This window comes from Triturus cristatus, chromosome 1_2 (genome assembly GCF_964204655.1).
Source record: "Triturus cristatus chromosome 1_2, aTriCri1.1, whole genome shotgun sequence".
In the NCBI taxonomy this organism is placed as follows: domain Eukaryota; kingdom Metazoa; phylum Chordata; class Amphibia; order Caudata; family Salamandridae; genus Triturus; species Triturus cristatus.
The window spans coordinates 35,119,601-35,141,863 of record NC_140580.1 but is presented as its reverse complement, the minus strand read 5'-3'; the positions used below and the strand labels follow the sequence as shown (position 1 = coordinate 35,141,863).

The 22,263-nt window shown below is 48.8% G+C and overlaps 1 long non-coding RNA gene across 1 annotated transcript; it reads right to left on the bottom strand.

Annotated features, from left to right (window-relative positions):
• Window positions 1–16,999: 16,999 nt before the first annotated feature.
• LOC146866696 (uncharacterized) lies at window positions 17,000–21,853 on the bottom strand. The gene is made up of 3 exons (XR_014960474.1): window positions 21,721–21,853; window positions 17,422–17,509; window positions 17,000–17,232 (listed from the first exon to the last, which is right to left on the bottom strand). It is a non-coding gene; the product is annotated as an uncharacterized LOC146866696 (long non-coding RNA).
• Between the last annotated feature and the right edge of the window lie 410 nt (window positions 21,854–22,263).

Here is a 22,263-nt window from a genome sequence, read left to right as displayed (position 1 = left end):
GACATGGAGCTGAATTCACCTGAATTGATGGTCAGACTTGGTGACAGTCATCTGTAATGGGATTGTGGATTGTGATGGAGCCATCAATGTGTGTAATACTGCCCTCGGAAACATACGGGTTGCACCGGGTTGACATGGTGTGTGAAGTCCCCATTAGGGGCTCAATGGTGTATAGCAGCCTCTCCGTGAGCAGCAGGGGGTGTTTAGCTGTAACCCGTCACTTGTGTGCCAGTGCCATGGATTTCCACCATCTGTGGTGGTAAGGGGGGTGCCAGTGTTGGTCCCACGTGTTCATCCACATGACCTGTGTATGTGTTGACAGAGTTGCATTAGCATTCCGACACACATGAGTAATAAAGGTGTCCCTCTGCCTCCAAGGTGCCTCATCTCTGTCAATGGTGGTCTGTTGCCACTGTGCATGCGGCATGTCTAGCATTGTTCTCAGAGATGGTGCATATGAGTCTATGTGTAGAGTGGCAAGATGCAAGCTGTTTGTCAGGGATTAGATTCTGTATTGTGCATGATGTCCATGGCTGTGTAGGTATTGTGGCATGTCAGTCTCCACGACGGCCACTGTGCTGCATGTGAATCCATTGTGTGTGTGTGTGCCATGTTGAACCAGACATTCCTTCCTTGACATACACCTTTTGCATAGTTCCTTCCTGAGATCCTTGTCTTTGTGTGCTACTTGTGGCATTGTTTTCTTGACATGGCGCATGCTGCTGCAGGCCCTGCAGCAAGGGCACCCAGTGTCCACGCAAACGAGCTGGTGTTCATAATGGATTGCTTGCTGACATGTGCTATGCTGATCAGCAGCATCTGTGCGTAATGCGGCAGCACACTCTGCATTATGCACAAGATCCCCAGTTCCATCAACCTCAAGGCAAGAGGGAGACCATCCCCCAGGTCAACTACGACATCCGTGTCTAATCCTACCCTGCACTCTACGGACATGTGCGTTAGAAATCCCATGATACTTGTCCACATCCAGGGTGCATCTGCACAGCTCTGCTACTACATCCGGCGACCAGGCCACATCAACGTCCAACAGAGATGGGGGGAGTGGATCACTGCCAGCTGCAGGATGACCTTCTCAATCCACGCACACACTCAGGATGCAGCCCACAACCACAACACAACCTTGTGGCACTGTGATCCAACACCCAATTGTGCCATCTCCATGCATCCAACCTTGGCTGGCCCACCATTCTCCACATACACCTGACTCAAGCATGCAGGAAATGGTTCTGCCACGTGTCTACACATACCTGGGACTCCCACCCCAGGACACTCCACATGATCCCTGACCTCTGCGCATGACTGTTGCTCTTCTAAATAGGTCTGTAGGCACAGTTGTGCGGGCACCCCCTCAGCTGGTTGGGCCCATCACGGGTGAGTATGTTTCTCCATGTCTGTCTTGGATGGTACATTGTGACCCATGTGTGTCCTGTGCCAGACTCAGACCCCAGGGTATGGATGTTTGGAGTTACTTCTGAAATCAGGCATGGTTTGACTTTACAACACACACATGTAGTGGAATAATGCAAAATGACGGCATCATCTTGTGATTGTGATGAATTTTATTAGTGCTGGGGTACGTGTTTGGGGGGGTGACAAGAGGTGCTTGGCGGGAGTGTAGAATCCAAAGTTCACAAGGGGAGTTGGTATCCTGCCATTGAAAGTCATCAGAGTCTGTGCCACAATCTTTGTCAACATTGGTCAGACAGTGACCAGCAAGGCCATGTGGCAGAGAATGTCATTTGCTGCTGTGCTGCTGTTGGGCCAGAGGGCCAGGTGCCAGGCCAGGTGACCCTGGAGATGGTGATGTTCCGCTGACTCTCACGGTCTTTTGCGTGGACGACCCACCTTCCTGCGGGGACCCTCAGAAGCAGGCCTTGACGATGCTAGGGACGCTCCGTCAGATGAATCCTCCTCCTCCTCCCTCCCTCCCTGTTTCTGGTGCTGGTCTACGCCTGGTGGCACAGGAAGGGTTTGCCAGGCTTTGGGCGATCTGACGGAGTGATTGGCTCACGTCCCTGTGCACCGCCAGGAGCTCAGCCAGTCTTGCCTCCATCCGTCCATGGTGTTGCAGATGACTGGCATGATGCTCGACCTGCAGGGTCTTCATCTCATTGAGGGTCTCCACTACATGGTCGATGCCTCTGGAGTCACGCCGGTATGTGTCCAGGATGTTGTGGACATGTGACATTACCGGTTCCTGAGCCAACTGGTCAGGTTCGCGCCTCCGCCGTCCTCCACTCCCACCACCCCTGCCCACTTGCGCCTGGCCTGCCGTTGTGGGCACATCGGGTCTCCGGGACCCCTGAGGGATGGCATTTGCGGTGTCGCCTGCCTCTTCCTGGGTGCCTGGAGCACCTTGTCCCTCCTGGACAGACTAGCTGTATTGTTGTGTGCGGGCAGGGCTCCTGGGTGTCTCCTGGGATGTGGCAGGAATGGGGGTGGTGGTTGGCACAGTTGTACCTGACGCAGGTGCTGCAGGTGGTTGGACACCAGAGGGGCCAGGTTGGTCTGGGTCATCCACGGAGTGGTGAGAGTCGTCGCTGCCAGTGGGGTCCTCTTCACGCAGAGCCTGGTCCTGTGAGTCTTCCCCCCCAGTGTTGGGGGGAGATCGACGACGTTGACCTGTGTGTGAGAGAGACAGTGTTAATTGTGTTACATACGACATCCATGTTCATTCATTTTTGATTAGGCACAGTTCCTCTGGGTGGTTGGATTTGGCTAGCATTCCTCTCACAGTGCACTTGTGCATGGGTATGTCCCTTGGCCACAGCTTTCGAAACTTTACCTATGTGTGACACAATCTTAGTTGATGCATCTTTTGTGAACGCAGTCAGCACTGTAGTGAGCGGGCGTAGCAAGCCATGCAGAGCCGCCTTACGTGTTGCACTGTACGTGGCCAAATGGTGTTTTTTCCATGCAATTTGAGAATGCAGGTAGGTAACTTAACAATTTGTGACAGGGTTCTGACAAACACAGTGGGTGGGTATACTGGGTGTAAGGTTCTGTTTGTGCCTGCAGCACGGATGTACTCGTGCACAGATTGACACATGGCCCAGTGTTTATCAAAGGTTGAAGGGGGGGTTCACGCAGTGCCAAACCTTGTCTACATGCACACAGTCCACCTGCTGATGAGCGGACATGGCCACACCTCCCAAGGGTGATTTGGTCTCCCTCTGTCTCCCTTTCTCTCTCCCTCTGTCAGCCTCCTCCCTCTGTCCGTCTCCCTCTGTCTCCCTTTCTCCCTCCCTCTGTCAGCCTCCTCCCTCTGTCCGTCTCCCTTTCTCCCTCCCTCTGTCAGCCTCCTCCCTCTGTCCGTCTCCCTCTGTCTCCCTTTCTCCCTCCCTCTGTCAGCCTCCTCCCACTGTCCGTCTCCATCTGTCTCCCTTTCTCCCTCCCTCTGTCAGCCTCCTCCCTCTGTCCGTCTCCCTCTGTCTCCCTTTCTCCCTCCCTCTGTCAGCCTCCTCCCTCTGTCTCTCCCTCCCTCTGTCAGCCTCCTCCCTCTGTCCGTCTCCCTTTCTCCCTCCCTCTGTCAGCCTCCTCCCTCTGTCCGTCTCCCTTTCTCCCTCCCTCTGTCAGCCTCCTCCCACTGTCCGTCTCCCTCTGTCTCCCTTCCTCTGTCAGCCTCCTCCCACTGTCCGTCTCCCTCTGTCTCCCTTTCTCCCTCCCTCCCTCTGTCAGCCTCCTCCCTCTGTCCGTCTCCCTCTGTCTCCCTTTCTCCCTCCCTCTGTCAGCCTCCTCCCTCTGTCCGTCTCCCTTTCTCCCTCCCTCTGTCAGCCTCCTCCCTCTGTCCGTCTCCCTTTCTCCCTCCCTCTGTCAGCCTCCTCCCTCTGTCCGTCTCCCTTTCTCCCTCCCTCTGTCAGCCTCCTCCCACTGTCCGTCTCCCTCTGTCTCCCTTTCTCCCTCCCTCTGTCAGCCTCCTCCCTCTGTCCGTCTCCTTCTGTCTCCCTTTCTCCCTCCCTCTGTCAGCCTCCTCCCTCTGTCCGTCTCCCTTTCTCCCTCCCTCTGTCAGCCTCCTCCCTCTGTTCGTCTCCCTTTCTCCCTCCCTCTGTCAGCCTCCTCCCTCTGTCCGTCTCCCTTTGTCTCCCTTTCTCCCTCCCTCTGTCAGCCTCCTCCCTCTATCCGTCTCCCTTTCTCCCTCCCTCTGTCAGCCTCCTCCCTCTGTTCGTCTCCCTTTCTCCCTCCCTCTGTCAGCCTCCTCCCTCTGTCCGTCTCCCTTTGTCTCCCTTTCTCCCTCCCTCTGTCAGCCTCCTCCCTCTATCCGTCTCCCTTTCTCCCTCCCTCTGTCAGCCTCCTCCCTTTGTCCGTCTCGCTTTCTCCCTCCCTCTGTCCGTCTCCCTTTCTCCCTCCCTCTGTCAGCCTCCTCCCACTGTCCGTCTCCCTCTGTCTCCCTTTCTCCCTCCCTCTGTCAGCCTCCTCCCTCTGTCCGTCTCCCTCTGTCTCCCTTTCTCCCTCCCTCTGTCAGCCTCCTCCCTCTGTCCGTCTCCCTTTCTCCCTCCCTCTGTCAGCCTCCTCCCTCTGTCCGTCTCCCTTTCTCCCTCCCTCTGTCAGCCTCCTCCCTCTGTCCGTCTCCCTCTGTCTCCCTTTCTCCCTCCCTCTGTCAGCCTCCTCCCTCTGTCCGTCTCCCTTTCTCCCTCCCTCTGTCAGCCTCCTCCCTCTGTTCGTCTCCCTTTCTCCCTCCCTCTGTCAGCCTCCTCCCTCTGTCCGTCTCCCTTTGTCTCCCTTTCTCCCTCCCTCTGTCAGCCTCCTCCCTCTATCCGTCTCCCTTTCTCCCTCCCTCTGTCAGCCTCCTCCCTTTGTCCGTCTCGCTTTCTCCCTCCCTCTGTCCGTCTCCCTTTCTCCCTCCCTCTGTCAGCCTCCTCCCACTGTCCGTCTCCCTCTGTCTCCCTTTCTCCCTCCCTCTGTCAGCCTCCTCCCTCTGTCCGTCTCCCTCTGTCTCCCTTTCTCCCTCCCTCTGTCAGCCTCCTCCCTCTGTCCGTCTCCCTTTCTCCCTCCCTCTGTCAGCCTCCTCCCTCTGTCCGTCTCCCTTTCTCCCTCCCTCTGTCAGCCTCCTCCCTCTGTCCGTCTCCCTCTGTCTCCCTTTCTCCCTCCCTCTGCCAGCCTCCTCCCTCTGTCCGTCTCCCTTTCTCCCTCCCTCTGTCAGCCTCCTCCCTCTGCCCGTCTCCCTCTGTCTCCCTTTCTCCCTCCCTCTGTCAGCCTCCTCCCTCTGTCCCTCTGTCCGTCTCCCTTTCTCCCTCTGTCAGCCTCCTCCCTCTGTCCGTCTCCCTTTCTCCCTCCCTCTGAAAAACACAGTGGGTGGGTATACTGGGTGTAAGGTTCTGTTTGTGCCTGCAGCACGGATGTACTCGTGCACAGATTGACACATGGCCCAGTGTTTATCAAAGGTTGAAGGGGGGGTTCACGCAGTGCCAAACCTTGTCTACATGCACACAGTCCACCTGCTGATGAGCGGACATGGCCACACCTCCCAAGGGTGATTTGGTCTCCCTCTGTCTCCCTTTCTCCCTCCCTCTGTCAGCCTCCTCCCTCTGTCCGTCTCCCTCTGTCTCCCTTTCTCTCTCCCTCTGTCAGCCTCCTCCCTCTGTCCATCTCCCTCTGTCTCCTTTCTCCCTCCCTCTGTCAGCCTCCTCCCTCTGTCCGTCTCCCTTTCTCCCTCCCTCTGTCAGCCTCCTCCCTCTGTCCGTCTCCCTCTGTCTCCCTTTCTCCCTCCCTCTGTCAGCCTCCTCCCACTGTCCGTCTCCCTCTGTCTCCCTTTCTCCCTCCCTCTGTCAGCCTCCTCCCTCTGTCCGTCTCCCTCTGTCTCCCTTTCTCTGTCAGCCTCCTCCCTCTGTCCGTCTCCCTTTCTCCCTCCCTCTGTCAGCCTCCTCCCTCTGTCCGTCTCCCTTTCTCCCTCCCTCTGTCAGCCTCCTCCCTCTGTCCGTCTCCCTTTCTCCCTCCCTCTGTCAGCCTCCTCCCACTGTCCGTCTCCCTCTGTCTCCCTTTCTCCCTCCCTCTGTCAGCCTCCTCCCACTGTCCGTCTCCCTCTGTCTCCCTTTCTCCCTCCCTCTGTCCGTCTCCCTCTGTCTCCCTTTCTCCCTCCCTCTGTCAGCCTCCTCCCTCAGTTCGTCTCCCTTTCTCCCTCCCTCTGTCAGCCTCCTCCCTCTGTCCGTCTCCCTTTCTCCCTCCCTCTGTCAGCCTCCTCCCTCTGTCCATCTCCCTTTCTCCCTCCCTCTGTCAGCCTCCTCCCTCTGTCCGTCTCCCTTTCTCCCGCCCTCTGTCAGCCTCCTCCCACTGTCCGTCTCCCTCTGTCTCCCTTTCTCCCTCCCTCTGGCAGCCTCCTCCCTCTGTCCGTCTCCCTCTGTCTTCCTTTCTCCCTCCCTCTGTCAGCCTCCTCCCTCTGTCCGTCTCCCTTTCTCCCTCCCTCTGTCAGCCTCCTCCCTCTGTTCGTCTCCCTTTCTCCCTCCCTCTGTCAGCCTCCTCCCTCTGTCCGTCTCCCTCTGTCTCCCTTTCTCCCTCCCTCTGTCAGCCTCCTCCCTCTATCTGTCTCCCTTTCTCCCTCCCTCTGTCAGCCTCCTCCCTCTGTCCGTCTCCCTTTCTCCCTCCCTCTGTCAGCCTCCTCCCTCTGTCCGTCTCCCTTTCTCCCTCCCTCTGTCAGCCTCCTCCCACTGTCCGTCTCCCTCTGTCTCCCTTTCTCCCTCCCTCTGTCAGCCTCCTCCCTCTGTCCGTCTCCCTCTGTCTCCCTTTCTCCCTCCCTCTGTCAGCCTCCTCCCTCTGTCCGTCTCCCTTTCTCCCTCCCTCTGTCAGCCTCCTCCCTCTGTCCGTCTCCCTTTCTCCCTCCCTCGGTCAGCCTCCTCCCTCTGTCCGTCTCCCTCTGTCTCCCTTTCTCCCTCCCTCTGCCAGCCTCCTCCCTCTGTCCGTCTCCCTTTCTCCCTCCCTCTGTCAGCCTCCTCCCTCTGTCCGTCTCCCTCTGTCTCCCTTTCTCCCTCCCTCTGTCAGCCTCCTCCCTCTGTCCGTCTCCCTTTCTCCCTCCCTCTGTCAGCCTCCTCCCTCTGTCCGTCTCCCTCTGTCTCCCTTTCTCCCTCCCTCTGTCAGCCTCCTCCCTCTGTCTGTCTCCCTTTCTCCCTCCCTCCCTCTGTCAGCCTCCTCCCTCTGTCCGTCTCCCTTTCTCCCTCCCTCTGTCAGCCTCCTCCCTCCCTCTGTCTGTCTCCCTGTGTCCACCTCTGTCTCTGTCCCTCTCTCTGCCCCTCTCCCTCCCTCTGTGTGTCACCCTCTGTCACCTCAGCCCAGCTTCCTGGGCACACACAGTTTGCTGGTCTTTCAAAGGCCATTGGCTTGTTCATGTGGGTTTGTTTCTTCTCTGCGGGCACCCATTGGGCGGAGTGTCTGAGTCTGCGCTGCTGCTGTGGCGGTGTGTGCTGACACTCTTTCAGTGTGATGCGTCTTCATTAGCTGCTGTTACGTGTAAATTGTGCCTTCATACCCATGTCGTCCTGCAACGCGGCCACCATTAGCAGGCAAAACAGTACTGTGTGGGGACACACTGTTTGTATGGCTGTGCCCTCAGCCATATGGGCTGAGGGCATTGTTGTGTGCTTCAGAGTTGCTCTATGTTAGTTTTGAGGCCCACCCTCCCGGCATCGGGGACATCCTGTCTTGTGTTGGTGTTTTGTGTGGCCTGTGACTTGGCATGGCCTTGCTTGGGGCATGGGGCATGGAGGTGCTAGTGGCATGTGTGTGTTTTTGGAGTGTGGTTGTGTATGGTGCAGGCTTTGGGGGGGTTGCGTGCATGATTGGTATTTGGGTTGTATATGGCGTTCCCCCCATGTGAGGTGAGTTGTTTGTGTACTCACCAGGCTCCCGGACTCCTTCTAGTCCGCCTACTCCCACCGGCGGCAGCGTGGCCATCACCTTCTCCTCCCAGGGATGGTAGTGTACCGGTCTGCGGGCCGGACCTCCTCCAGTGATGTTGGCCTGGTTGTGGTCGTCCGTCATTTTGCGGCGGACCGTCCTCCGCAGATCGTACCACCTGGCTTGGCCCTCATGCCTGGTCCTTCTGGTGGCCCCAACAGCATTCACGGAATTGACTATCCTCTCCCACATGGCAGATTTTTCGGCTATGCTGGTCCGTCTGACCAATGTTCCAAAGAGCTGTGGCTCGACTCTGACGATTTCGTCGACAAGGACCTCCAGCTCCTCCTTTGTGAACTTTGGATTCTTGTTAGTGGGCATGGTGTGGGGTGTGGGTGTGGATGGTTGTGGGGGTGTGGGTGTGGATGGTTGTGGGTGTGTGAGTGTGGTTGTGCAGGTGTGTGTGTGTGAATGTGATAAGGGTGTGTTTGTGATGGTGGTTGTGTGAAGGAGTGCAAGTGTAAGGTGTATTGATGTATGTAGTATGGTGCAGTGCGTTGTCTCTGTGGTCTGGCAGTAGGGGTCTGTTGCAAAGGATCATGGTTTGTGTGTGCTGGTCCTTTTTATTGGTCCATTTGTGGGCGTGGCTGTGTTTGAACTTTGGGTGGGTGTGTTATAAGGAGTGGTAGTGGTTTGGGCCTCTGTTTGTCAGTTGCAGGTCAGTGTATAGGATGTCTTTGGCCTTGTTGGATATGTTTTGTGGTGTTGTGTGCATCGAATTGACTCTCCTTGTGTTTTTTTGGTTTGTCCTGGTTCAGTACGAGTGTTTTTTGCGTCTGTACGGTGCGTACATGGTCCATGTTGTTGTACAGTGCTGTCCTTTGCTATGGCTTAGTACGACTCGTACATGCGCGATGTTGGTGCTGAAGGGTGCTGGTGTGTGTGCCAGGGGTAGGGTGCGTACGAACACTGGCAGGGAGTTGGTCCGCACCGTCCATCGGTGGTGGTGTTTCGCACCGTACATACAGGGGGGGCTGGGTGTAGGGTCCGTACATACACTGGTGGGGTGTGGGTACGGTCTGTACATACACGGGTGGGGGTATGGTCCGTACATACACGGGTGGGGGTACGCTCCATACATACACTGGTGGGGTGTGGGTTCGGTCCGTACATACACGGGTGGGGGTACGCTCCATTCATACATGGGTGGGGAGTTGGTACGCTCCATGCATACACGGGTGGGGGTACGGTCCGTACATACACGGGTGGGGGTACAGTCCATACATACACTGGTGGGGTGGGGGTACGGTCCATACATACACGGGTGGGGGTACGGTCCGTACATACACTGGTGGGGTGGGGGTACGGTCCGTACATACACGGGTGGGGGTACGGTCCGTACATAGACGGGTGGGGGTACGGTCCGTACATACACGGGTGGGGTGTGGGTACGGTCCGTACATACACGGGTGGGGGTACGCTCCATTCATACACGGGTGGAGACTTGGTACGCTCCATGCATACACGGGTGGGGGTACGGTCTGTACATACACGGGTGGGGGTACGGTTCGTACATACACTGGTGGGGTGGGGGTACGGTCCGTACATACACGGGTGGGGGTACGCTCCATACATACACTGGTGGGGTGTGGGTACGATCCGTACATACACGGGTGGGGGTACGGTCCGTACATACACTGGTGGGGGTACGGTCCGTACATACACTGGTGGGGTGTGGGTACGGTCTGTACATACACGGGTGGGGAGTTGGTACGCTCCATGCATACAAGGGTGGGGGTACGGTCCGTACATACACGGGTGGGGGTACGGTCCGTACATGAATGAATGAATGAATGAAAGTAAATTTATAACAGCGCGAATTGCTGCCCTTAGGCGTCCAAGCGCTAAAGGAACCAGATGGTAGGGTAAGTGAGGTTGAGGACCAGTAAGGAAGGAGAACTGGGTTTATTGAGAAGAATTGAACAGGTGCGTTTTTAGTTGTTTGCGGAAAGAGACGAGGTCAGGGTTGGATCTCAAATGAGAGGGGAGGGAGTTCCAGATCTTGGTGGCGTTGAAGGCAAACGTCCTTCCACCCGATCTTGTCCTTTTAATTCTAGGGACTATTGCCATAAAAGCCTGGCTAGATCGTAGATCTCTACCTGGACGATACTGGTTTACTAGACTACGAGTGATTAGGGGTCCCGAGTCCCAGAAGGCCTGGTGAGCAATACACATTGCCTTAAAGGTGACTCTCTTACGCACTGGGAGCCAATGCAGGCTAGTCAGTGCCGCTCTAACTGGCAGTCTCGTGAGATCTGTAGCAGGGTACGAGCAGCACAGTTTTGTACCAGCTGTAGCCTCTTTAGGGTGTACTCAGGAGCACCTAAGTAGAGGGCGTTATTAGAGTCTAAACGTGACTGTATTAGGCCCTGTACAGCCGTTTGCTTTGCCTCCATTGGGAGCAAAGGAAGGACTTTCTTCAGTGTCCTAAGCAATCCAAAACAGGTGGCTGAGAGCTTTGTGGCCTGGATGTTGAATGACAACCTTTTGTCCAGCCATACCCCTAGGCTTTTGATGTTATCCTTCGGGGCCGGGGGGGGGCCTAGACAGGTGGGCCATAGTGAGTTAAAAAAGGTGGGATCAGCCGGGCCCAGGAGCATAAGCTCCGTTTTGTCACCATTAAGCTTTAATGATGACAGAGTCATCCAGGCCTTTACCTCCTCCAAGCATTTTATTAGTCCACCTAGAAGTGGTTGCTGAGCCTCCTGCGCTAATGAGACCACCAACTGGGTGTCGTCCGCATAGGATATGATCTTGACTCCATACGGACGAACTACCTCAGCCAGTGGCCTCATATAGATATTAAAAAGCGCGGGGCTTAGAGAGGAGCCCTGGGGGACTCCACACTTCAGGGGCATGCTGGAAGACACTGTCTGTCCGTCAAACACTCGGAATGACCTGTTACTCAGAAAAGATTTTAACCAGAGCCAGGCCTTATCCACAATGCCGACATTCGAAAGACGGTTCAGTAGGGTGTTATGACTGACCGTGTCGAACGCTGTGCTGAGATCAAGGAGGATCACTGCCACTGATCCTCCCTGGTCAAGAATTTTCCTTGACTCCTCGATGACCATGAGGAGAGCGGACTCTGTTCCGTGCTTAGGTCTGAAACCTGTCTGAGTGGTGTCTAGCAGCTGGTTATCTTCAAGAAAGCTAACCAACTGGAGATTGACATACTTCTCCATGATTTTACTCACCCAGGGTAGCAGGGAGATAGGACGATAATTGCCAAAGTCCAGTGGGTCCAGGTTTGGCTTCTTTATCAGTGCTCGGACCATCGCCCGTTTCCAGGCAGGAGGGACGGTGCCAGAAGTGATGGAAGCATTCAGGAGATTTTTGATGATAGGTAAAACAACCTGAGACGCTAACAACATTGCTTCTGGGGGTGCCGGGTCAGTTGGCGAGCCAGATTTTACTTTCCGAGCCATGGACTCTACAACCTCGAGATCCATGCAAGGAAAGTAATCAAGCGTAGGTGAAGAGCTTAGAACATCGGCTGTCCTCCTGGTTTTATCCTGAACTATCAGAGGAGTGGTAGTGCAGGGAAAAGAGGCGTATATTTTATTAACTTTGGCTGAAAAGAATTTCGCCAGGTCATTGCATTGGGAAGCAGATTTTTCCTCATATCTGCTGGGAGGGGGAGGCTTTGTAAGTTTTTGCAGAATTTGGAAGATTTCCCTGGGTTCAGATTTTGCAGCTCGGATCTTGTCAGCAAAGTAGACCGCTTGAGCAGCTTTTACTTCCTTTTTGTAGGCTTTTATTTCTTCTCGATATAGAGTTTTTTCCTCCATGGAGTAGTCTAGGCGCCATTTCCTTTCAATTTTTCGGCATTGTCGCTTTTTTTCCCTGAGGGCCTCCGAGTACCAAGGTGCTGTTTTATGGGGGCGTTTTACCGTTAAGTTCTTAAGGGGAAGGATGGTATCGAGAGAATGCCGGATCCAGTTCTCATAGGCCTGGTTAGCCAGACATGGATCCACATACACTGGTGGGGTGGGGGTACGGTCGTACATACACTGGTGGGGTGGGGGTACGGTCTGTACATACACGGGTGGGGGTACGGTCCGTACATACACGGGTGGGGGTACGCTCTATACATACACTGGTGGGGTGTGGGTACGGTCCGTACATACACGGGTGGGGGTACGGTCCGTACATACACTGGTGGGGGTACGGTCCGTACATGCACTGGTGGGGTGTGGGTACGATCTGTACATACACGGGTGGGGAGTTGGTACGCTCCATGCATACACGGGTGGGGGTACGGTCCGTACATACACGGGTGGGGGTACGGTCCGTACACACACTGGTGGGGTGGGGGTACGGTCCGTACATACACTGGTGGGTTGGGGGTACGGTCCGTACATACACGGGTGGGTTGTGGGTACGGTCCGTACATACACGGGTGGGGAGTTGGTACGCTCCATGCATACACGGGTGGGGGTACGCTCCATACATACACTGGTGGGGGTTCGGTGCGTACATCCGCGGCCGGGGGTCGTTTTACGCTTACATGCGGGGTCTGTGGTGGGGTGTTCGGCACATATGCGGGCACATGTCTCCATGGTTGCTATGGGAGTTCGGTCCGTACGGTGTTTTTTCCATACAGTTGTAAAATCGAAAGGACGGGAGTGATCGTACTTGCGCGGTCGGACTTCATTTTTCCGATTCGTACGGTAAATCATCCGGGGAGGTGTCGGACACATTTTCCGACCCGAGGACGTGTGGGACAATTCGTACGGGGGAAATTTTTCCAGGATCAGAATCGGCCCCTTAAAGTACGTTAAAAAAAACCATACATTTTTTATTTTTTAATACATATATATATATATATATATATATATTAACATAATACTAATAAAAAATATTCACTATTTTTAGCATAGTATAGCGGGAGGGTGACATTTACTATTACCACTCCAGTAAGTGCAACAGTAGGGAAAGCGTTGAATAGCAGGAGGGTAAAAATTACTATTCCCACTCCAGTGATTGCAACAGTAGTGAAAGCGTTGGATAGTGGGAGGGTAAAATTTACTATTCCCACTCCAGAGAGTGCAACAGTAGGGAAAGCGTTGGATAGTGGGAGGGTAAAAATTACTATTCCCACTCCAGAGAGTGCAACAGTAGGGAAAACGTTGGATAGCGGGAGGGTAAAAGTTACTATTCCCACTCCAGAGAGTGCAACAGTAGGGAAAGCGTTGGATAGCGGGAGGGTAAAAATTACTATTCCCACTCCAGAGAGTGCAACAGTGAGGAAAGCGTTGGATAGCGTAGGGGTACAAATTACTATTCCCACTCCAGAGCGTGCAACAGTAGGGAAAGCATTGGATAGCGGGAGGGTAAAAATTACTATTCCTACTTCAGAGAGTGCAACAATAGGGAAAGCGTTGGATAGCGTAGGGGTAAAAATTACTATTCCCACTCCAGAGAGTGCAACAGTAGGGAAAGCATTGGATAGCGGGAGGGTAAAAATGACTATTCCTACTCCAGAGAGTGCAACAATAGGGAAAGCGTTGGATAGCATAGGGGTAAAAATTACTATTCCCACTCCAGAGAGTGCAACAGTAAGGAAAGCGTTGGATAGCATAGGGGTAAAAATTAGTATTCCCACTCCAGAGAGTGCAACAGTAGGGAAAGCGTTGGATAGCGTATGGGTAAAAATTACTATTCCCACTCCAGAGAGTGCAACAGTAGGGAAAGCGTTGGATAGCATAGGGGTTACAACTACTATTCCCACTCCAGTGAGTGCAACAGTAGGGAAAGTAATGAATTAATATTTTAATAAAAATACATTAATTATCAATACCAATAAAAAATTAATTTATATTAATTACCAATTACAGAATATTCAATAATTAATTAATTATAAATACCAATAACAATTATTTTCCTATTAATAATCAATTAACAAAATTAATTTCGAATACCAAAAATTAATAAATAATAAATAAACAATACCAATTAATAATTAATTGGCAGTAAATTAATTATCAATACACAAAATTATTATCAATAATTAATTAATTACAATTGAATTACTTCCTACCCTATTCCTCTATAAACCCACAACTCGCTACGAATACATTAATACAATTAAAATAATTACCAATTAATCAATTAATAAAAATGTATTACCAATTAATAATTAATTAACAATAAATTAATTATCAATACGAATACATACTAATACATATTTACTTAATTAAATTACCTCCCACCCTATTCCCCTATAAACGCACAACCTGCTACAGAACTAAAACGCAAAATAAAATTAAAAATAATTAATAATTCCTAAAAATTACTATTTAATTTACTTTAATTAAATTACTTCCCACCCTATTCCCCTATAAACCCACAACCTGCTACGGAATTAAATTACACAAAAATTAAATAACATAAAATTCATTAATTAAAAAAAATTAAACATATATTACAAAAACTAATATACACTTTTAACACACAAAACACTTTAAAAAAATCGATATTATTAAAAATTCGATATATTTTAATGCCTATATTATGTACTTCGATATTTTGACAGTCGATATTACTTACCTGCATTTCAATATTATTAACCACTATATTATGTCCATTCAATATTTTGTCCATTCTATATTTTGTACTCGATATTATGTCCATTCTATAGAAAAAAATTGATATTGTGTCCAGTTACCGTTTCTTTTGTGCCTTTCCACAGGAAAAAAATACCGTCGATATAACAAGACCAATCTGCTATATTTTTGAAAAATGGGGCTGCTTTGTTAAAAATATGTCTGTCTTCGAACCTTCCTACGTATAGACACGCCAGACTTGGAGCGCAGGTCACTCCCATGTTGGTACCTTTAGTTTGTTTGAAATAGTCTGTGTTGAATAAAAAAGTATTATTTTTCAGAATGATTTCCACACAGTCTATAATAAAAGTGGCATGTGTGGTTAAATCCCCATCATTATTACTCATGAGGTCTTTTATCATTTGTATCGTATCATCTTGAGGGATGTTTGAATATAAGGCTTCAATATCAAACGTTACAAGCCATTGGGTTTCACTGTTAAAGGGGAGATTCTAAATTTTACTAATTATTGCTGTCGTATCTTTAATATATGCTTTCTGTTATACAACTAAAGGTTGAAGGAAAATATCACCGTACTTACTCAGTGGCTCTGTAAGGGAATCGATGCTTGCCACGATAGGTCTCATGGGAGGATTATTTATATATTTATGCACTTTGGGCAACCCATAAAGGGCGGGGGTAATGGGTAGCAGATTATTCCGAAAATTAAATTCTTCTTGGCAGACAATGTCATCTTCTTTGGCTAATAATAAACGATTGGTCACCTTATGAGTAAGGACATTCCATTCATCTCTAACAGATTTTTGATAGTATTGAGTGTTGTTAAGGGGAGCCATCATTCTACTGTTATAATCACTTGTATCCATGATCACAATCCCCCCACCTTTGTTGGCGGGTTTAAAGGATATATTTTGGCAGTGTTCTAAATTTGATAGAGCTATGCGTAGTTGAGATGTCAGATTGTTTTCGACCCAAAGCTTTTTGTTCAAAAGGTCGTCTATACTTTTCTCTACTATTCTTTCGAAAATTTCAATATCTTTGACTAGCTGCAATGGGGGAGTCCAAGTAGATTTCGGTTTCAGACCTGATTTGTTTTGAGTTGGGATTTTTTCTTTTCCTTCAAAGAAACAATTGAGGCGTATTTTTCTAAAGAAATGTTGAACATCTCTCTCAAGATTATATGATTATATCTATCCATGGGGGAAGTGATGGCGTATCCTAACCCTTTTTCTAAAACTGTCACTTCCTCCTGTGTAAGTACTCGATTGGAGAGGTTAATGATAGGTGCCCTATCAGTTAATCCCAGTGTTTCTGGCTCCTTGTGTGTGGGCGGTTCTGTGGTGGGTTCGAGCTGAAAAATCCCCCTCTCCCTCTGGCTCTGCCCCTGTTCTGACCATGATTTGTCTGACGCTTTTCTAAAAAAGAAAAAGTGTCTCTGCTTGTTCCTGGGGTGACTTCCCTGTTTTTAGTATTGTTATCATCCTTAGGTACCTCATTTTCTGACTCTGAGCTGGTGTAGGAAGTGTCGAAAAACATCACTCTCTTTTTAGGGAATGACCTTCTTGGTTGTACCCAATTCTTTTTATTGTTATAAGGTTCCTCTCTAGGCCTATCAAATAAATCTTTTTGCAAATATGGATAGACATGTTCCATAATGTATTTGGAAATGTCATTCCTTAATTTATTTGCTTTTTTGTTTACTAGGTATTGTCTATACCCCGTAATATCTTGTTGAATCTCTTCTAATTTCTTTTTAGCTTCTTCTAAAGCTGTGCTATCTTTAAGTTTAAGTTCCATCTCCTCAATTTCCTTCCTCTCTATGATCAACACCTCATGTGCAGTTTCTATTATTAACAGCATCCAATCACGACTGCACCTGTTTGCAATGAAAGTCCAATTTGCTATAAATCTCAGATTTTTTTATAAAAACCCCAGGTTCATTACAGACCTGTAGGCCTTTTGGTATTTGTCCTTTTTTACAATACTCGATAAGAAAATCGGCATGAAGTTCGGTCCTTATGGCCTTTTTTTTAAGATTCCACAGAGTTTTCCATTGTTTCTCGTCACCATTAGTAATTGTGATAGAGGAAATATCTTTTGATGTCCCATTAATTATTTTATTGAATTGATTCTCTGTAAATCCATAGGTTTTTAGGACATCCATCAAAAAAAATTAGGATAAATCTTCCAAAATGATATTGGACAATGTATATACAAGACTCCCAGTTTGCAAGCTGTGCGTAATAGAACTAAAAATGGAGGAGTAACCCTATTATTGAATATAGGGACGGGGTATTTAGACAAGAAAAAGAACAAGTCCCTAATTTTGTATGAGGATCAAGTGTTGTACTATGAACATGTACAATGACGGTGGGGTCCCTAAACGTATTCAATTATTTAGAAAAACGTATAGTTACAAAGACAGCAGCAATTGCACCATATATCCCTCGAACGTATAGTGACTCCCAGATAACACACTGGCATGTGGATGCATAGAAAACAGTAATGCAAAACACAAAACGTTTCAAAGATTACACATTTGATTTTTATTCATAATCTGTTAAAAACAATCAAGACACATATAAAAATATCTTTACCAATAGTCAATATTTAGAACACATTTGAATTAGTGATTAAAAATAAGCAAAAAAACTACACAAAATTCATATTTGAATTAAATAAACAAGAAAACTACATAAAAGTTGACGCAGCGTTTCGGTGAGATTAGGATCAACCACCTTCTTCAGGACAGAGTTTTCTAGAAATTTAATATACAACAATACAATAATATATTAGTTTATACATTTGTAAATATCAGATTCATTTTACACATTTTTAAGAAGGAAAGAGTTAAAAAATTGGCACATACTGTTTGTCATTACATCGCCCCACCAAAAAATGAAAATAGAAACAACACATGATCCACCATTATTAAAGTGTGACTTACCTATTAAAATATCAGGTAAATATAACCCCTGTATGATTCAGATGGGAAACATTCAGCCAGTAGATTTTTGGTTAAAATAAGGAATGTCCTGCAATGAGATATATTGTATTTAACTGCAAGAATATTCACAAAACAATTTATTAATAGAGGTATATAAAACTCTCCAGTATGTTCTCCAGAACTCCTCTCTATTTTTAAAGGTTGCTATTAACTAGCTACAAATTTATCGGTGGCACCTACGAACGTAATTTATGAAGGAATAGTACCACATAAGAAGGTACGCAACATTGAACGTTCTGAACATTGAACCGTCCTGGTGATGTGATTACATCAGCTCACTGTGACCCGTACCATTTGAGAAGTTAATTGGAGGAGGCATTCCTGAGGAAGGCAGGTTCTGCTGAAACGTGCATAGAGACAATATGAAAACCACCCGCCAATTACATTACTTCATGGGACATTGGCCACATCTTTAGCCTGTGTGTTTTGTATATCTTTTTGTAACCAACACATATATGCAATTATGTTGTTATAACTGGGAATATTGTTCTCTCTTGGTTGAAATTATGGAATATCAGGAATATTCAAACTATTGATCATTGTGAACAACCAAAACATGTTTATGATATGTATGTATGGATAGGTGGATGAATGTAGTCTGTATGTTGATTTAAATGGTTACTTTTCTGTCATGAATTGTATATATTGAACAATATTTAGAGAAAATATTTAATAAAAAATATATTTGTATTTTTCTAATTTAGAGTGTTAGCCTTTCTCTCCTAAAATGTTTTCCATTATGGTTGTTTAAAATATGTTTTGAAGTTGCCCTAGAAATTTCACAGTATGTATTTCCCTGCCTAGGTAAACTTCTCATTAGTAGCAGGGGGCCCCGTATCTTTCAAGAATTCTCGCTTGGCCGCCTGCACTGCCATAGTGAAATTAGGGTAAAAGGAAAAGTCGTTGCCCTAATAGTGTATAGATTGGTGCTACCGAGCAATGTGCGGCACAGTGTTCCTGTCCTTATAATTTAGGTGTGCTATGATGGGGTGAGCCTGGGTGCCCTGGGGGGGAGGGGTAGTGGTAAACAACAGGAGTATACCCAATTAACCCTATAATACCTGGGTATAAGGAAATACATATATGCAAGAGAAAAAGGTATCAAGGAAATAATACAAAAGAACTTTCACGAAGAGAGCACATTTAATTACCCCTTCAAGGATATCAAATATTCATTGTGAATACATCAAAAATCATTTTCAAAATACACAGAAACAGGCCTTATTCAAAGAGAAATACAATGACATATATCACAAAATATCGAGTACATACAATGCACAAAGGACAAAATACAAATAATAATAACCCAAATGTAAATTATTCCCATCAGTGTCCTCCTCTAAATTGCAGGCGAACCACTGGGAGGTAGTCAAAAAGAGAACACTAGGAAAGGCAAAGTGGCCCAAATTTTTAGGTGTCCCCACAAAAATCTAAGAATCACTACTGATCTAGTGACTCCTCCATCCAATGTCTGGGGGGGGGGGGGAGGGGAGCGCGGGGCCTGAGATTGATGTTCACTTTCCACAATTAAGTCCGAGGATAACATCTCCCCAAATAGCTCATGGATCAGGGTCTCCACATCGTCCTCCATCTTGGTGATCGATGTGGAATCTGGGATTCCAGTGATTCTGAGGTTGTTGCATCCTTATCTTACTTCAAGGTCTTCGTTCTTGGCTTTTATCAAGGCCAAGACCATATCCATGCACAACATGTGCTTCTTGACGACAGACTGGACATCCTCTGCATTGGAGAAGTGGTTCTGAAGGTGATCTACCACCAGTATTTCTTTAAGGTCCAGATCTTGAGTGGCATTCTCCTCTTGGCTCTCCGAGGAAGATTCAGCGCCAGCTTCCTGCCCCACTTGCCGCATGAGGCACTTGCCCTCGAATGTGAGCTTGGGTTGCCGAGCATCATGTTTACCAATTTTGTCAGTGGGTATGATGAGTAGTGTAGGTTGTTCATGTCTGGCGTCTTCCAGACAGGGCCCCGCTACACCCTGCCACACCCTGCCACACCCTGTGCCACAAGATTTCTGGGGGGGCATGAGCAGTCCCAGGGGGCAGAGGCCACAGCAGATATAGGGTGGGCACAGAGTGCAACTAGCGGCAAGTTCCTAGTGCCAGCAGATTCAAGGCGGTCAGTGTGGGGACACCTATCCATGCAGGAAGCGGCAAAGTATCTGGCCACAGTTCAGAGAGATTCCAGTTGCCCGCGGCTCAGCACCGGCACCACAGGCACAACTATACCATCACAGCACACTCCCAGCCATTTGCACAATGGCCCACCAACAAAGCACTGCCACTCTCGGCATGGGCCTAACGCCGGGTGTCGCCGCCCGTCTAAGGCCTCTCTCCTGCATATGTCCTGTGGTGCTGTATAGAGGCTGCCTTATGATCTTCAGGATGCGACCTGAGGTTGAAGTGTACTTTTTGCACCTAGCAAAAAGTATCTTATGAGTAGATCCTTTTTTGCACACAGTACAGGCACAGCGTCTCGTCCTTGGAGAATGAGATAGGCCCAGTGGACGGGGTGCAGGCCGGTGCGTGGGACATCCGCAGGTTAGTATATTCCAGGGGGTGCCTACTGCTGTGCCCCCACCCCCATGCAGCCCGCCAAACCAGTATGCACGCACAGCAAGCAATCAGCTAATTGCAGTGCCTTTGCAATTCAATGTCCCTGCAGTGGCATTCGAAAATGTCAAAGGGCAGGATGTGGTTGGGTTCTCACAGTTATACCCCGGATTTGGCCCCTCATGGCATGCAGCACACGGTGCAGCGTCGGCCGGGTGGCTGGTTTATGGCCAGAGCTGCAGTCGTCCAGAGTGAGGCCCACAGAGCGCAGGCCAGGTGCCAGCCTCTCATGCCAAGCAGCTCCACGCGACTCTCAGTTCTGGCCCAGCCCCACTGGTTCAGCCTGGCTCCTCTGCTCAGTCGTGTGGGGAGCCTGCAGGGTGCGGAAGTTATTGTGGTGTAGTTTCTTTCACCCGGGCGGACCTTACACTTCAGTCCACAGTAGGAGTGTACGACAGCTGGCACCTTTGTCGCGTGACATGGACACAGAGCACTCTCATGGTTCGTGTCCCCACAAAAAAGGAAATTTCTCTCAGCCCGTCGACAGTCCAAAATTAGCCACCGGGGATGTAGATTTGTGTATTTGACAACTGCGATAGCAAGGTGGCCGTATTGAGCCCGCCATGTGGAGGATTCTGCTGGATTATATATTCTGGCCGGTAGAACCTCTCTAGAGAGCAGCCATCATGCAGTCTAGCTAGGCTCCACCCAAACAGCTTGGTTCTTTTTATTGGCACATAAAAATAATTTTGTCTTGGTTGGTTTGAGCTTCAGATAGGCAATGGACATCCAGGTCTGGATGATGTGCAAGTCGTGTTTGAGGAGTTGGATGTCTAAAGCAGGGAAAACTTTCAAGTGGAGTTGTGCAACATCGGCATACTGGTGAATCTTCATGCTGTTATCTGTGAGTAAAACATGAAGTGGCCCCATGTAAAGGGGAAAGATAATAGGAGACAGTATGGAACCCTGGGGAGCTGAACACGTGATAGGAATCTTTTGAGACCTGGAGATGCACAGGGGAACATACTGGTGTGAGTTGGAAAGGTAGGAGGAGAATCAGTGAAGTATATTGCCCATGAATACCATTTGCAACTCGAGGGTGCATATGAAGGTGGAATAGTCGACTATGTTGAAGGTAGCTAAGATTTACAGCAATATCAGGAGGCAGGGTCATCTTCATCTGTGGTCAAGAAGTGTGCCCTTTAACCAGAAACATTTTTACAAGTCTGAGGATGCCTCAGCACTCGCTATGAGGTAGCAGGGCACCTGCAGAAGGCCCAAATTAACAGTAGATCCGAAACTCACAAGCACTATGTGTCTGCAGCTGCTTCGATAACATAACTCTCAAATTCACTGTTGATTTTAGTTTTGTGATGTTCCAAGCAGAAAACTCTGTGCCCCTTATGGGGGAAAGACTATAAGAAATGACATGCAGAGCTGCAATCTTTGATAGATATATAAAATCGCCACTTTTGAACACAGTGATAACCAGCCTCCGGGATGTGGGATAAGCTGAGATGTGTAGTAATTAGCAGCGACAAAGCAGCCGGCCTCAGGGTTGTAGGCGTGCAGCTGTGTATGCCAACATGATCGCTCGGTCAACAATAAATAAAATAAAAAAATAAACTCTCAAATTCACCACAACGTTTTTGTCGCCGGATCCACTGACCTGAAGTAATGCCCAGTCCACGGGAACGAAGAGAGCTCTCCACACTCCCCAAAGACAGCCCCCCTGATATGGAAAAGAGATTCTCTCATACAGGAACGCTAGCCCAGGGAGATGCGGGGAATGATATCCAACCCAGGTAGCCTCTTCTGAATCCCCAAAAGGTTCAAGGAAAGCGAATTCAAAGTGAGTGTCCTAGGAGAGAAAACAACAAATGCCCCAAATGAAATTCTATCCCCTTATGTAAATCTCAAAAACTTCGTAAGGATATTATGCCTGTCCCGCAGAGACAGTCATTCCACTTACCAGCCAGAATTGATAAGGAACGTATGAACTGTGTGAGTGATTCGAAGAACAAGGTAAATCAGGCACATCAGTTATTTCCATTCACAGTCCGCAGAAGATCCGAAGAAGAAGAGGCAGGTAAATCCAAAAAGGTTTGCTTTCAATGTCCAAACATGTTTTAAAGGCGTAAGTTCCACAAAAGTCTGACTTTACAAATTCGTAGGCCTCTTAAGAGCATTCACAGTCTATTACTGAGAACAT